This window comes from Pteronotus mesoamericanus, unplaced genomic scaffold (genome assembly GCF_021234165.1).
Source record: "Pteronotus mesoamericanus isolate MK-2021 breed Mesoamerican mustached bat unplaced genomic scaffold, CSHL_Meso_final scaffold_36, whole genome shotgun sequence".
Taxonomy (NCBI): Eukaryota; Metazoa; Chordata; class Mammalia; order Chiroptera; family Mormoopidae; genus Pteronotus; species Pteronotus mesoamericanus.
Genome location: NW_026555313.1, coordinates 13,021,994 through 13,038,099, shown reverse-complemented (window position 1 = coordinate 13,038,099; position 16,106 = coordinate 13,021,994). Strand labels below are relative to the sequence as shown.

Sequence of the window (16,106 nt, the reverse complement as noted above, 5' to 3'; positions counted from 1 at the left end):
TGCATTAATAAAACATTGAGTTTTATAAAACGTGTAGGTTTTGTATTCTGATTTTTCTTAGGTGTTTTCATTAAAATTTCTTTTTAAACTCAATTTTAATGGCTACATAAATTACATTATATGGATGTATGAAAAATTACCCAAGTACAATTTGATTGTTTCTGATTTTATTAGGCTAAAAATAACATCACAGGGAAGAGGTTTGTATATTAAACAATGCCTACATTTTGTCTTATATTCTTGGGAAAGGTTCCTAAGGGATATTATTGGACAAATTGATATGAATATTTTTTAAAGTTCCTAAAATATGTAGCTAGATTTCTTCTCAGATGACCTTTTAACAATTTATGATCACATCAACAAAGTCCTTTTATTCTTAACAATTAAGATCTATTTATAATGTGATTACTTCCATAATGGAGTGCCTTCTGGAGACGGAAAAAAAAAATTACAATTTAAAATCTTATAAAATCTTTACCTTCTGTAGAAAAAATTGAATCTGCCCTAAAACACAATAACCCTTAGTTCCAGGAGACAACAGTGAGGCCTGTACGTAGCCTGGATGTTACATTGAGAGCTAACAGATCTTTCACTGAGCTCCAAAATGATACCATAGCATAGGATATGTGGAGGTGGGTCAAGGCCTAGTCCAGAGGGAGGAAATGGAGAGAGATGCAGCCAGCGAGACCTGGAGGGAAGTAGAACCACAAAGGGATAAACCAACACTCCCTGGGAGGGGGAGCTGAAACAGTCATCTGTGTTTACTACCTGAGGACTTCAACTCTATGTGGCCTCAGAACCATTTTTGTTAAAGCATCTTAAAGGTCTATTGTTACAAAGAGCACACATTGATAAACACTATATGATAGGGTATGCAAACCTGAAGGTGCAGAAATGCAAACAGCATAGTTTACTTGGATAAAGTAAAATTAGAAGAGGCTATTCCGACCAAAAGAACAAAGAACAATTTCTGCCTGTGTTTTATATATTAACCATGACATTATTTATAAAAGGAAGTTCCCTATTTTAGATATAAGGAAGAGGGTGGCTGACTTGATCTGATATTGATGATTTGCAGGATGAAAATGATAGACAAGGGAGAGAGAGGTGTGGTGGCAAAAGAGTAGTTAAAATAATGTACCAACAGGTTGAGGCTGGATTGGGAAGTGAAGCTAGATGAAGAGGGCAGGGGCCAAGGGCAAACCACCCCAAGATATCCCACAATGGCATTGTTGATTATTTTAAATTAAAGGCTTAAGGAGTTGCCCATGCAAAAAGGAAACCCTAACATCTTTGTCCACCTAAAAGCTGGAGATAAATTTTTCACATATAGGTGTCCACCCTGTTCCTGAGGGGAGAGAGGCAACCTTATCACAAAAATTAGAAGAATCTAGAATGGAAAGCTTGTAAAAACAAGCTTAGTAACATCTTTACTGATTTGCTACCCAAGCCCAGGCTTTGTTCAGATTCCTCACTAACAAATACCCAAACCCTGCTTGATTTCTTTCTAAATGAGCACTGATATTCTTTGTCTTGTCAATTTCTCACACTCTGTTGCCTCTGTCTAAAAAGTATAAAAAGGTACCTGGTATGATCATTTCTCTGAGCTTCATTTTATGATCTGAGCATCATATTGTGATTTTCCCATGTGCATGTATTAAATTGGTTTTTCTCCAGTTAATCTAGTCTTCTGTCAATTTTATTATGAGTGCAGCCTGAAGAACAAAAGAAAAGTAAAAAGGGAGGACTTCTCCTCCCCAACAGGGGTTGCAAATTTGTTTTAAAAGGACAAGGTAAAGAATTAGAGATCTCTGTGAACTTGAAGAAGAGGAGTGGAAGGAAAAGAGGGATTGGGAAGGTGGAGAGAGAGAAACCGGGGCTAGAGAGAGAGAGAGACTGAAATGAAGATTGCGGAAGTGATGACATTTAAGTTCCACAAATACTGGAGTTTCTGATAATTCTCAGGTACTGTGTTTGGCACTGGGGATTAAAATATGTTCAAATAAGACTCAGTCCCTGCCTTTGAGTTGTTCATTAGTCCAAGGTAAAAAAGACAGACAGTCAACGGATTATTTAAAGCAAAGAAGCAATGGTAACACAGGCATAAGCACAGAACAATGTAGGCGTAGGAGCACTTACAAGAATACAGGAGTAGGAGAAGACAAACACTCATAGAGAAGAGGGTCAAACAAGGTTTCCATAAGATGAATTGTCTGATCAGAGTCTTAAATGAAGTCTAGAAATCAGACAGAAGGAGCTGCATGAGGAAAGGTCCCAGCTTTCAGTAACTCCATGGCACCTCCATTAACCTCTCTGCTCCCTTAGGACTCCAAGTTGCACTGTGTGAATATCTCACTCCTCCGATATTGTTGCCTCAGAGGGATTCTTAGCAGCTTTGTGTCTCACATCCACAGGATCATCTCTCTTGTTCCCAGTCAAAAGCCCCCTCTCACTTTGATCTCCTCTCTGCTTTCTGCCCACTGTTTGGAGCTTCTGTGCTTCCAGTTCACTCTCATCTGGGCTTCACATTTTTCCCAGAGGTTTCAGCTGGGCCAGTGTCTCACATGACCTAGGAAGATAGATCAGACAGCAAATACATTAGATAAGCATCCAACTGCTTAAGCTTAAAAAAGTGGTAAAAACTGGAGGAGACAGGGCTTTATGTTTTAGAAAGGTCAACTTCAGTTACAATGGGGAGGACAGATTTAAGGTAAGCAGCACCAGAAATGCATAGCTAGAAGACTATTGCAGTAAAAACCAGACATAAGATGACAAGGATACGAAGAAGGATAGTGGCTGCAGGAGATATTTTGGAGATAAAATCAGTAGTCTTAAAGAGGGACTTGATATGGGATTTGAGGGAAAATTAAAAATGAAGTTATTGTTCCAGTTTGAGTTATTAGGCAAAAAGATGGTGTCATCTAAGCTGGAAACACTAAGAAAAAGGTTTATGGATAATGTTCTTAGTTCAGTCTTGGTCACATTGAATCGGGGGTGTTTAAGGGCCATCAAGGCCTATATCCAGAAGTCAGTATTGATAACTGTCTAAAGCCAAAAACAGGAGAAATGATTTGGAGGCCATAAAAGACTGGAAGTGATTGTCAAAGGAGAGCACATGGAGAAGAGCTATTCAAGAAAGACATCCTTAGGGAAAGTAACAATTAGGAAATATGCATAGGTACAAGTTTTAGTCCACAAATTCAAATATACAAGAAATATGTGACAGTAAAATATTTCAAGATACTTAGCTCTCCTTTTCATTTCTTACACTCCATGCCCTTTCCCCAGCATAGGCAAGAGCATTCTTCATTTATATCTACATGAAAAGCTGGCTCTTCAGAATATGAAAATAAGAGTCAAATTCTGGATTTTGAGATTCCAAAGCAAATATCTAAACTCCAGACAAAAGATCTGGAAGAGGCCAAGAAGAGTCAAAGTCGTTGGCGGCCTTGGGAGCGGTGGGAGAAAGAGAGTAGAGAGGTAGGTGATGGGGACCCCTGTGCACCCCGCCCTCCCAGCCTGAATAGGATCGCTGATCCCCAGGGAGGCTGTAGGGATCTGAGTCTGAAGAGGCCTGGGCTTACTTTCCCAGAGAAAAAGTAGCTGATTTATCTTTAAAACAGAAATTGACAACACCTTTAGGCATGAACTCTAAAGACACATTTGCCCACTTTATTGCTAATCTCATATGTCATCAAATAGAAAGTTTATTTGGAAGTGAAAATTTAAATACACTTGTCCAAAACCAATTTTTCCAGAGAATGTATTATAGTGACTGTAAACATCTCAAAAATTTCATTGTTCTCCCCTATTTACTCATCTTTATTTTACTCCTCCTTTTTGTTGCTGTAACTTAAAATTTCCATATTATGGCTTATTAGGGACAATATCTTTTTTTGTGAATAATTATTCTAAACTCTCTTGCTGGAAATAAGACCCTGTACAATGAATGACCAGGAGTCAGAAAATCACAGCCCTCAGACCAAATCCAGCTCACCCCCGTTTTTGTAGGGCTTATGACATAAGAAAGGATTTTACATTATTTAGTGGTCAAAAAAGTCAAAGAATAGTATTTTACGACACATGAAAATTACATGAAATCCAAGTTTCAGTGTCCATAAATGAAGTTTTGGAACACAGTCATGTTTATTTGTTTATGTATTGTCTATAGCTGCTTTTACATTATAAGAACAGAGCTTAATAATTATAACAGGAACCATATGGCCCCCTAAGCCAGAAAAGTATTCATTATCTGGCCCTTTATAGGGAACTCTTGCTGACCCTGGTCTGTAGGTCTGCTATCACTTTTCTTTACTTGAAAACATCTGTCCTGCCTCTAAGACCTTAGAAAGAAAAAGTCATGTTTAAAAATTTACTTTCAAAAGAGGTACCCAAATATACCAATTTGGTGGATAACATAATATAGCATATACACAACCCTAACAATTTATCCAAAAAACTAGTAAAACAAATAAGTAAATTCAGCCAAATAGCAGGAAAGAAAATAAATAGCCAGAAATCAGTTGCATTATTATACACCAATAATGAACTATCAGAAAAGGAAACCAAGGAAACAATCCTATTTACAATTGCATCAAAAAAATAAAATAAGCTCTGGCTGATGTGGCTCAGTGGATTGAGTGCTGGCCTGTGAACAAAAGGGTCGCTGGTTCGATTCCCAGTCAGGGCACATGCCTGGGTTGTGGGCCAGGTCCCCAATAGGGGGCATGCAAGAGGCAACAACACATTGATATTTCTCTCTCTCTCCCTCCCTTCTCCTCTCTAAAAATAAATAAATAAAATCTTTTAAAAATAAAAAATAAAATAAAATAAAATAAAATACCTAGGAATAATTTAACCAAGGATGTAAAAGAATTATACTTGAAAAAGTATAAGACACTGAATTAAAAAACGGAAGAAGATACAAATAAGTGGAAACATATACCATGTTCATGGATAAGAAGAATTAACATCATTAAAATGTCCATACTACCCAAAGCAATCTATAGATTTAACATAATTCTTATCAAGACACCAATGATGTATTTCACAGAACTAGAACAAATATCCCAAAACTGTGAAACCACAAACGACCCTGAATAGCCACAGCAATCTTGAGAAAGAAGAACAAAATTGGAGGAGTCACACTACCTGACAGCAAACTGTACTACAAAGTCATCTGGAAATTAATCTGAAGAAACCCGAAACACTTACTTGAAAGAATATATGCACTAGTATGTTCGTTGCAACATTATTTACAATAGCCAAGTTTTGGAAGCAGTTGGAGTATGGATCAGTTGATGAGTGGATAAAACAGTGATATACAAAATTGAATACTACTCATCTCTAAAAAAGAAGGAAATTTTACCAACTGTGGACCTGGCCCTCAACTCAGGCAAGTACTCTGACTGGGAACGGAACCAGGAACCTTTGGTTCACAGGCCAGTGCTCAATCCACTGAGCCACACCAGCAAGCACAGAAGGATTTTAATTTGATGTAGACCCACTTGTTTATTTTTTCCTTTGTTTTCCTTGCCCTAGAAGATATATCAGCAAAAACATTGCTATGACAGATACCTGAAATTTTACTGCCTATGTTTTATTCTAGGATATTTATGTTATCATGACATATTTAAGTCCTTAATCCATTTTTAGTTTATTCTGGTGTGCAGTGTCAGTTGGTGGTCTAGCTTCATTTTTTTGCATGTACCAGGCCAGTTCTCCCAACACTATGTAATTAAGAAAGTGTCTGCTCCATTACATGCTTTTGCCTCCTTTGTCAAATATTAATTGACCATAAAGATGTGGGTTTATTTCTGGGCTCTCTATTCTGCTCCATTGACCTATATGTCTGTTCTATGCCAGTAGCAGGCTGTTTTGATTACAGCGGCCTCATAGTGTAGCTTGATATGACATATTTTGATCCCTCCAACTTTGTTCTTTTTCTCAAGATTGCTGAGCCTATTCGGGGTCTTTTTTGGTTCCATATGAACCATTCTTTCTTTTGGGAATATTTGTTCTAGATCTGTGACATATGCTTATATGCCTTTGGTATTTTCATAGAAATTGTGTTGAATCTATAGATTGCTTTGGGTAGTATGGATATTTTAACAATGTCAGTTCTTCCTGTTCATGAACACTGTATATGCTTCCACTTATTTGTATCTTCCTCAATTTCCTTTTTCAGTGTTCTATAGTTTTCCAGGTACAGGTCTTTTACCTCCTTGGTCAAATTTATTCCTAGGTACCTTACTCTTTTATTTGTTGCAATTGTAAATGGGATTCTCTCTTAGTTTCTTTTTCAGATAGTTAACTATTTGTGTGAAAAAAGGCCATGAATTTCTGAGCATTGATTTTGTATCCCACTACTTTGCTGAATTCAATTATTAGGTCTAGTAGTTTTCTGGTGGAATCTATAGGGTTTTCTATTGAATATATTCAATATCATGTCATCTGCAAATAATGACAGTTTTACTTCCTCTTTTCCAATTTGAATGCCTTTTATTTCTTCTTCTTCTTGTCTGATTGCTATGTCTAGGACTTCCAGTACTATGCTGAATAAGAGGTAGAAGCAGACATCCCTGTCTTGTTCCCAGTCCTAAGGGGAACGCTTGTAGTTTTTGTCCATTGAGTATGATATTGACAGTGGGTTTGTCATATGTGGCCTTTATTACACTGAGGTATGTTCCCTCTATTCCTGCTTTGTTGAGAGGTGTTTTGTTTTTGTGGGCTTTTTTGTTTTTTGTTTTTATCATAAACGGGTGTTGGGTTTAATCAAATGCTTTTTCTGCATCTAATGATATAATCATGTAGTTTTTATCCATCATTATTTTTATGTGATGTATAACACTTATTGATTTGTGACTTGTACCAACGTTGCATCCCTTGGATACATTTCACTTAATCATAGTTTATGATCCTTTAAATGTATCGCTGGGTCTAATTTGCTAATATTTTTGAGGCTTTTAGCCCCTATGTTCATCAGGGATATTAGCCTGTAATTTTCTTTCTTTGTTGTGTCCTTATCTGATTTTGGAATTAAGATAATACTGGCCTTGTAAAAAGTCCTTGGAAGTCTTCCCTCCTCTTGAATTTTTTGGAATAGTTTGAGAGGGATAAACGTTAGTTCTTCTTTGAATGATTGGTAAAATTCTGAAGACATCTGGCCCAGAACTTTTGTTTGCTGTTTGATTACTACTTCCATTTTTTTAGTTGTTACTTGTATATTCAGGTTTCCTGTTTCTTTCTGAGTCTGTTTTGGAAGATTCCATGTTTCTAGAAATAGATCCATTTTTCCCAGGTTGTCCATTTATTGTCATAATGTTGTTCACAGTATTTTCTGACAACCCTTTGTATTTCTGTGATATCAATTGTTACTTCTTTTTCATTTCTGATTTTATTTATTTGGGTTCTCTCTTTTTTCTTGATAAGTCTGATTAAAAGTTCATCAATTATGTTTATCTTTTCAAAGAACCAGTTCCTGAACTCTTTGATCTTTTGAATTGTTTTTTAGTCTCTATGTCATTTATTTCCACTCTGATCTTGACTATTTCCTTCTTTCTACTTACTCCTGGCTTTGTTTGCTGTTGTCTTCCTAGATCTCTCAGGTGTAAGGTTAGATTGTTTATTTGAGATTTTCTTGCTTCTTGAGGTAGGCCTGTATAGCTATGAACATTGCTCTCAGGACTGCTTTCGTTGTGTCCCACAGGTTTTTGGGTTATTTTGTGTTCATTTTCATTTGTTTCCAGGTAATTTTTGATTTCTTTCTTGATCTCATTGATAATTCATTCATTATTTAATAACATACTATTTAAAGCCATGTATTTGAATGTTTGTGAGTTTTTTAATTGAGGTTAATTTCTAGTTTCATGCCACTGTGATGTGAGAAAATGCTTGATATGATTTCAATTTTCTTCAATTTGTTAAGGGTTTTTTTTTCTCCTTCCTAATATGTGGTCTATTTTTTAGTATGATCCATGTACACTTGAGAGGAATGTGTATTTTGCTGTTTTGGGATGAAATGTCCTGTAAATATCAATTAAATTTATTTGATCTAGTGTGTCATTTAAGTTCGCTGTTTCCTGGTTGATTTTTTTTTCTTTTGGTCTGGAAGATCTATCCACTGGTGACAGAAGGATATTAAAGTTCCCTACAATGACTGTATTGCTGTCGATCTCTTTCTTAAAGTCCACCAAGATTTTCTTTATATATTTAGATGCTGCTATATTGAGTGCATATATGTTTATAAGGGTTATAGCCTCTTGTTGGATTGATCCCTTTAGAATTATGCAGTGACCTTCTTTGTCCCTTGTTATGGTCTTTGTTTTGAAGTTTATTTTGTCAGATATAAGTATTGTTACCACAGCTTTCTTTTTTGTCACCATTTGCATGGAATATTTTTTTTCATTCCTTCACCTTCAGCCTGTGTAAATATTTTGTTCTGTAGTGAGTCTCTCATAGGCAGCATATATATGGGTTATGTTTTATTATCTATTCAGTTACCCTACATCTTCTTTTTAAATTATAGTTTATTGTTTATGCTATTAAAATTGTTACGCTTTTTTCCCATTTCCCCCCCGCCCCTCAGCTCCCTCACATCCTCAGGCAATCCCCACTCCATTGTCCCCATGGGTCAGGCATATAAACCCTATGCTGTACTTTACATCCCCATGACTATTCTATAACTACCAAACTGTACTTCTAATCCCTTCACCTTTTTCACCCATGCCCTTTCAAACCCTCTCCCTTCTTCCAACCACCAAAATGTTCTCTGTATCTAGAATTCTGTTTCTGTTCTGCTTATTTTGTTTTTTTAGATTCAGTTGTTGATAGATATGTATTTATTGCCATATTATTTTTCATATTTTTGTTCTTCTTCTTCTTCCTTTTCTTCTTTTTCTTATTCAAGAAGGTCCTTTAACATTTGATGTGCTACTGGTTTAGTGGTGAGGAGTCATGCTATACCTCCACAACCTCGGTCTGCCACCCATGGGAGCGGGCTGGCCCCTTTCATGATTGCGACCTTCCTACTGGTCTCAAGGTGGTTTTTGCCTGTCCTTGGTTAAATGTCTCCTCTTAAGGCAGTCTTTTGTTGGTAATTCCAGGTGACTGTTCCCCTCTCTAGTTTTATTTCCAGTTTGTTTCTGGCAGGAGATACAAGGAAGATCCTCCTACATATTGTGACCCCTCATACCTTATCCTTAATCCTCACAATAACCCACAAGATGAGTGTGGTTATTGTTTTTATTGTTAGAGTATTACTTCTTATCTAAGTTAAATATATCATAGTAGTGAAAGGCAAAGTTCTACAAGGGGCACTGTGAAAACAGGAGTCTCTTCATATATGTATCCAATTTTTTGCTCTCTCAGAACAGCCATTTAAAGCCCTTTTAGCCGTTTCTTGTAGCATTTACCTATATATTTGTTTCCCAAAAACATGTTTAAAAAGCTAATTCTTATTTTTAATTATAGATGTTATCTCTTTACTATCTACTATAAAAGGTAAATATTTAGATCTTTTAAGCTGCTCCCTTTTAACTATGCACATGAATTTCTAGGTTAATATTCTATATTTACATTATTAATGTCCATGTAAATAATGATTCATTGTTAAGCAATGAGTATTGCCTTCCTGGTATAACTTGCTCTTTTTCCTGAAGTTAATAATTGTCTCTTACTTATTTCTTAGCTTCAACTATCTTATTTTAACCTCACCTATTTCCTGATTTATGAGGTATGTGATCCCTCAAATTTCAGCCTTTCTGCATCTCTGTACTGTGAAGCAACTCGCTTTTTGTCTTTCCCTATTTTTATCGTTTTACCTTTCTTTGTTCTGCTAAGTCAATTAACAGTAGTCCATTTGCTCTTTAGCCTCTAAAGTTTCTTTCCCATTTTTTTCTGTTTTCTTTGTCTTTGTGAAATAAAGGTGAAGAAGTGTATTCAACCTCATCTTAAATAAAAACTGTATTGTGAATATTTTAAATTATAAGCTATGTCACCTTTATGAAGACAGTATGTTTGTTTTATAAAGACAAATTTATTTAGTTAAAAAGAAAAAAGAACCTTTAATGTATTTTTGTAACCATCTCAGAGTTAAGGTCAAATTTCTCAACATGTCATAGGAGACCCCTTGTGAATCTGTCCTCTCTCCACATGATCTCATTCTACCACCTAAGCAGGGCCACTGGAGAAAGGCCAGGATCATTTGGATTATCCAGAAAAAATGATGACTTACTTTACCAATGCTATTGTTGTCCCTGATTTCTCTGTGCTTAATTGTCTTCATTTTTTGTAAGACGGGAATCCTGCATTTATCTCATTAAATGTGTTTTATCAGATCAGGCCAGGAAATCTATGCTGCATTGTGAAAAGTGGCCTTTTAGAGAAAAGCTTCTGTAGAAACACTGAAGTATTGTCAGTTAGGTAACTGACCTTCTAAAGCTTATCTAGAAAGCAGTGTCTCCAGTTCTGCAAAGCAACGGAAGTATTTTATTACTCACTGTGGGTTAAGTTGAATTGCCAATTCCCCACCCACTGTACCAAAATAAAAGTGACTTAAAAGAAGGAATTGGCTGCTGCACCAGTCTTCAAACTGTGGAAAGCAGTATGGAGATACCTCAAAAAATTAAAAGTGGATCAGCCTTTTGATCCAGCAATCCCACTTCTGGGAATACATCCAAAGGAACCCAAAACACTAATTAAAAAGAACATAAGCGCCATATGTTCATTGCAGCATTATTTACGATCACCAAGATATGGAAGCAGTCCAAGTGCCCATCAGTAGATGAGTGGATAAAGCAACTATGGGACATTTACACAATGGAATACTACTCGGCCCTAAAAAAGAAGAAAATTTTACCATTTTCAACAGTATGGATGGACCTGGAGAACATTGTGCTAAATGAAGTAAGCCAATCAGAGAAAGACAAACACTGTATGATTTCACTCATATGCAGAATCTAATGAACAAATTGAACTAGCGAGCAAAACAGAGATAGACTCATAGATGGAGAGCAGATGACAGCTAGTGGGAGGGGGCATTTGGCAGTAGAGGGATTGAGCAAAAAGGAAAAAGGGCTCATGGTCATGAACAACAGTTTGATAATTGCTGGGGAGAGAGCAATATAAGGGGACTAAGTGGTAATGGAAAAAAGTACAAAAAGAAAAAAATAAAGTGATGAGTTACATAAAAAAAGAAAAAAGAAGAAGAAGGAATTAGGGAGATCATAGACACGAAACCACAGAATCTTAAATGTAATTTAAATTTCAGTCTATGTCCTTTTCTGCTTAATGAAAACAGAGATTCGGCGGGTGAGATCTTTTTTCTCAAACATTTCAAATGAATTTAAAAGAACCAGTCAAATGAGAGCTGCTCAAGTCTTAAAGGGTAAAAGTTATTATTTAGCTATAGGAAAACTTTACCATTGGGTTGAACAATTTTGTTTATAACATGATTGAACAGAAAGAACCTGGAAACTGGGCTCTCCATGGACTTAGATGCCAATATAAACCCTGCACCCAGGATGCGTGCTGAACAGTTGCGTTGGTTCTTGAAGAAGTCTGCCTTTCACAATAATACCAATTACACCATGGGAACATCTCTAATACACAAACCTCACCTCAAATGCAAAACTTTTTGATAAGAAAATGAACATATATTGCCTTGTTTGCTTGGGAAAAGCCTAAAACCATAATGAAAATGAGCCTGCTCCTAAGAAAAAATGAGAACAACCGTGAATTAAGAGAGCAAATCTATCAAGCAGATCTTTCAAACTGGCCTTGAACTCTTGGAGATCTTGGATACAAGGTTTTAAAATGTCATATTGTCATTTCAATTATAATCCAAGAAAATAATATAAACATTATAGGAATAATGTTTTTAAAATATTAAACAGGTTATCTTTTGTTTTCCTTATTAATCATGTTCCCCAATACCCTGTTATTATTCACACTAAACTAGATGGTGCCCCATGGGAAAAAGTAAAAACTAGGAGAAAATTCTATTAAATGGGGGAAGATAAGATAAAGGGCAATCTACTTCAAGAATAGGAAGGAAAGCAGAAACTCTCTGGAATGGAAGAGATGGAGGAAATGAGGCAAGAGGTCAGAAACCTCTTCTCCTTGATTTCCCAACCCTCACTCCTCCTTCTTCTTTCTTCCTCCATTCAAATTGCTTCTTCTTAGAGTAAATCCTTTAGTAGTATATTAGTAAGAATCTGTGAATGTTAAATTTCCTCAGATGTGTCCTAAAATATATTTATTTTGTCTTACTCTACCATTTTAGTTAAATAATCGTTTAATTAGAGATAGAATTTTAAGCTGACAGTTTTGAAATTTCTATACCATTGACTTGGAAATTAGTAAGTCTTATTTAAGTCCATTGTTGTTTTAACTAATGTTTTCTTTCTGTTTAATTTTTAAAACTATCTTGTTAATTTAATATTTTCTTTTCATTTTAAGTGTTATGTAACTATTTATCCTGAACATTCTTGTCTTTCATTAATTCAAGAAAATTCTCAGTCATTGTCTTGAAATATCACCTTTCTTTCACTCTCCTTTCTCTCCTTTGAAAATTACTATTGATAGACCCTGGATATCTTTCTTCTTTTTTCTATGTCTCTTAAACTCTCTCTCATATTTTCTACTTCTTAACCCTTTGAGATTCACATTCAGTTTATATTTCCTTAGTTCTACAGTGTATTTAAGGTCATTAATTCTCTTTGGAAATCAAGTTTTATACATTACAATTATATTTTTCAATTTTTCTTTTTAGAAGTTCCACTTTGAAGTCTACCTTTCACAGTATCTCATTTTCCTATGCTTACTATTCTTTCCTATCTCTTAAGTTATTTTTATTAAATAGATATATTTTATATTGCTATCGCTGAAGTTTTGGGGAAGAAAGTTTGGAGAATGTATAAATCTGCTGTTTATTAAATCTGGTAACTTTGACAGATAGTAAATTATTTCCTCCTTTGTTTTATAATTTTCAGAATTTGATTTTGTCTTCAGTGGATTTTCTTTTCTATACAAATTTGAACTTAGAAGTCCCCTCCAAAGTAGCTTCTTTGTTCATTTGGTTTTTGCTTTTGCCAGGCTACTGAGTGGTATCACCAATAGCATAAGCTTTTACATTAACTTTTTGATGTGGGGCAGGGTGGGGTTGCAGAATAAGTTTTCCTGGACCATACAGAAGTTTCAAATCCATACATGGGATAAACTCAGTATTTTCATACTCCATATCCATATCTAAAGTAAACCTGGGTCTTTGATTTCTTAGGCATTGACAAGTTTCCTTTGAGTTTCCCTGAGACAGTGAGGAAAGTTTTCCTAGTCCTTTCAGAGGCACACCTCTTTTGATACTTTGTATAGGTTCAAAATCCATGTCCTTAAATATTAGAGTTAATTTCCAAGTCTGAAAATTACCTCTGTACACAGTGGTCACTGCATGATGAGCTGTGTGTTCAAAGTAGTACTCGTGTTTAATTCTTTTACCAAAGTCAAACTTCTTTCTTGAAGTGATAATTCAAAATTAAGGGTCGTTACATAGAAAAAAGATTTTGGTTTCATAGGAAAGTCGGTCCACTGAGAATTTCATTTCCTTGTATGAAAATGATATGAAGCAGTGAAAGTCATGATCTACTTTGATTGTTACAGGCCAATAAAAGAAAAAAACCACAAGAAACAAATGCAATACATGAATTATTCATTCAAAACAAGTGGAGGCTTATGTATAAATGAGCGAACATTTTACAAGTAGTGCAAATATATAGACAAGCAGTTGGAAGAATTGAACTGAATCATCACACGGCAGATACTACAAAGAGCATGTTGTCATTCATGAGCAGATGTATTACATAAATTCCATCTTTGTACACAGACACTTTTAAGAGTTCCCTCTCAAAAATGGATCACAAATTCCTAATATGAACATTTAGACACACACATATGCACAAACCACTTCACCTCTTAATCCCCAAACAAATACCTTCTTATTTTGTCTATTCAGACACAACTGAATTTTTAAAAATTATTCTCTTGTGATTTTTTTTTGTTTTATCTGTAACTAACAAATATGTAGACTAAGAGCAAAAATTAAGCCTTCATGTGCCACAGGAGATTACATGATGTGAAGAAAGAGATGGGGTAGGGTATAGCTTGTGGGAGTCTCTGACAGGTTAGATCCATACAATCATTTTCTAAGCATCTTTCTTAAGGGGTTTAGGTAGCTTTTACTTCAACTGATTTTCCTTCTTCTTCAGTTTTTCCAAAATTATGCCATAAATTTATAAACTATTCACTAATCAAATACAATTCCAGGGTACTTTATTTAACCTGTCTAGAACTCCTCTGGTGTATGTCTGGCATTAATAGAAAATACAGAAAGGATACAGAAGAAAGGCTTGCCTCACCTGTACCTTCAAGAGGTGACTCATCTTTTCATGTCCACAAACAGGATGTGCATCTCCTAGGCTCACGAGGCCAGAGTAAACAGGTAGGATTTCCACCTCTTTCTGAACCACTTAAGTATCCATGGACTAGACCTTAATCATCTTCCTTCCCTTCCCCTTCTTTCCTTTTCCCTCCACCTCCCTTTGTTTTCAGAGGGGATGCTCCATTAACAAACAATACTCTCAGAGCATCTAGAAGGAGGACACTGGGCAGGAGAGGGAGCCTTATCTTCTTTCTCATGTAATGGTTTTAGTGGAATCTATCCCTTGGCACACCAAGCCTTGCTTATGAAGGGGAACACTGGAGATTAAGAAAATTTGAGGGGCTGTAGACTAGATCCTAGAGTTCAAAAAACCCAAAATAACTCTTGGTAATAGCCTCATGGTTCTTTTTCTTACCTTACACACCTATGTTGGTGTTAAAGAAAAGAGAGAAGCCTTGAGAGCTATCTTATGATTTCCTATTCCAAAATGGGAAAATATTTTGGTTTAGATCAGTCTTCATGTCAGTTTAAGAGGGTTGACATTGAAGCAATTGGCTTGTTGTAAACCTCCTACCCTACCCATTTTATTCAGTTGTACTCTAACATTCTCTACTCCTCTGCTAGGTTGTAGTTTTAAAGGCCAGGGACTACAACAATTAGCATTACACTGAGTAGAGCTCATGGAATATTTAAGGCATAGGATGGAACCAGGTTATCCCTAATTCAGTCTCCTAGCTCAGGACAACATCCAGTGCCCTGGAACATGATCACCCTAGTCAAGCATCATGGTGATGTTGGGCCACAGCAAAAGGGAAACAATCTCTCAGGTGAAACCAAGAGATCTCCTTGTAGTAAACACACAGAAGACAAGGTGATGATTCATATAATCCCAATGAAGCAATCATTAGACAATAGGATTTAAGGTCAGGCAACAATTATGAGTCATAAGAGTCACGTTTCCAGTTTGAATATGCGAGTTGTTATGCTCCTCAGTTAAATAATGGGCAGCACACATTACATAAAGACAAAAACAAAAGGCCCAGATTATTATTTTTTATTTAAATACTCTTTATGTACAAACATATTTTAGTTTTATGACTATGTATATGAATCATATATTTTCTTTAATTTCATAAGCCTTCTGTTTGTATTTCTAGGAGTTATATTTATTTGCAAATTAAATACTCACTCAAATATCACATCCTAAATTATTGTGAATAGATATTTGAAGTGAGGACTGGAGAATACAGTTTTTTCCACAGGAAAACCTCTCCTAACATTATTGGTATAACTGTTGCTCTTGAAAGAGCATGAGACCATTATCCCTTAAGCAATATAACTGATAAAGCATCATCACAATATTAAAAGAGATGCTTAGTAGCAAAAAGGGAAAAAAAGCTTTGAACCTCATTAATAAGCCACTATGATTGATTAGGCTTTTCTCCTAGCTTTTGGTAAGAAAGAAATAGGTCACTTCTCTTTCTTAAGCCTTTTTAACCTCTTTGTGTAGCCCCTGGTGCAGTTAACCTTTCTCTACCAGTCAACATCCTTAGCAATTTTGACTTCCCACAAAGTGTCTCCCACACAGTGGGTGTCCAGTATACAGTTGTTAAGTGACTAGGTGAATGAACTAATGCACTTCTCGACTTTGACATGCTGGGCATGTGGTAGG

The 16,106-nt window shown here is 35.7% G+C and overlaps 1 pseudogene; it reads left to right on the top strand.

Annotated features, from left to right (window-relative positions):
• Nucleotides 1-16,106, top strand: part of LOC129086119 (S-formylglutathione hydrolase-like) — a 28,460-nt pseudogene that overhangs the window by 10,539 nt on the left and 1,815 nt on the right.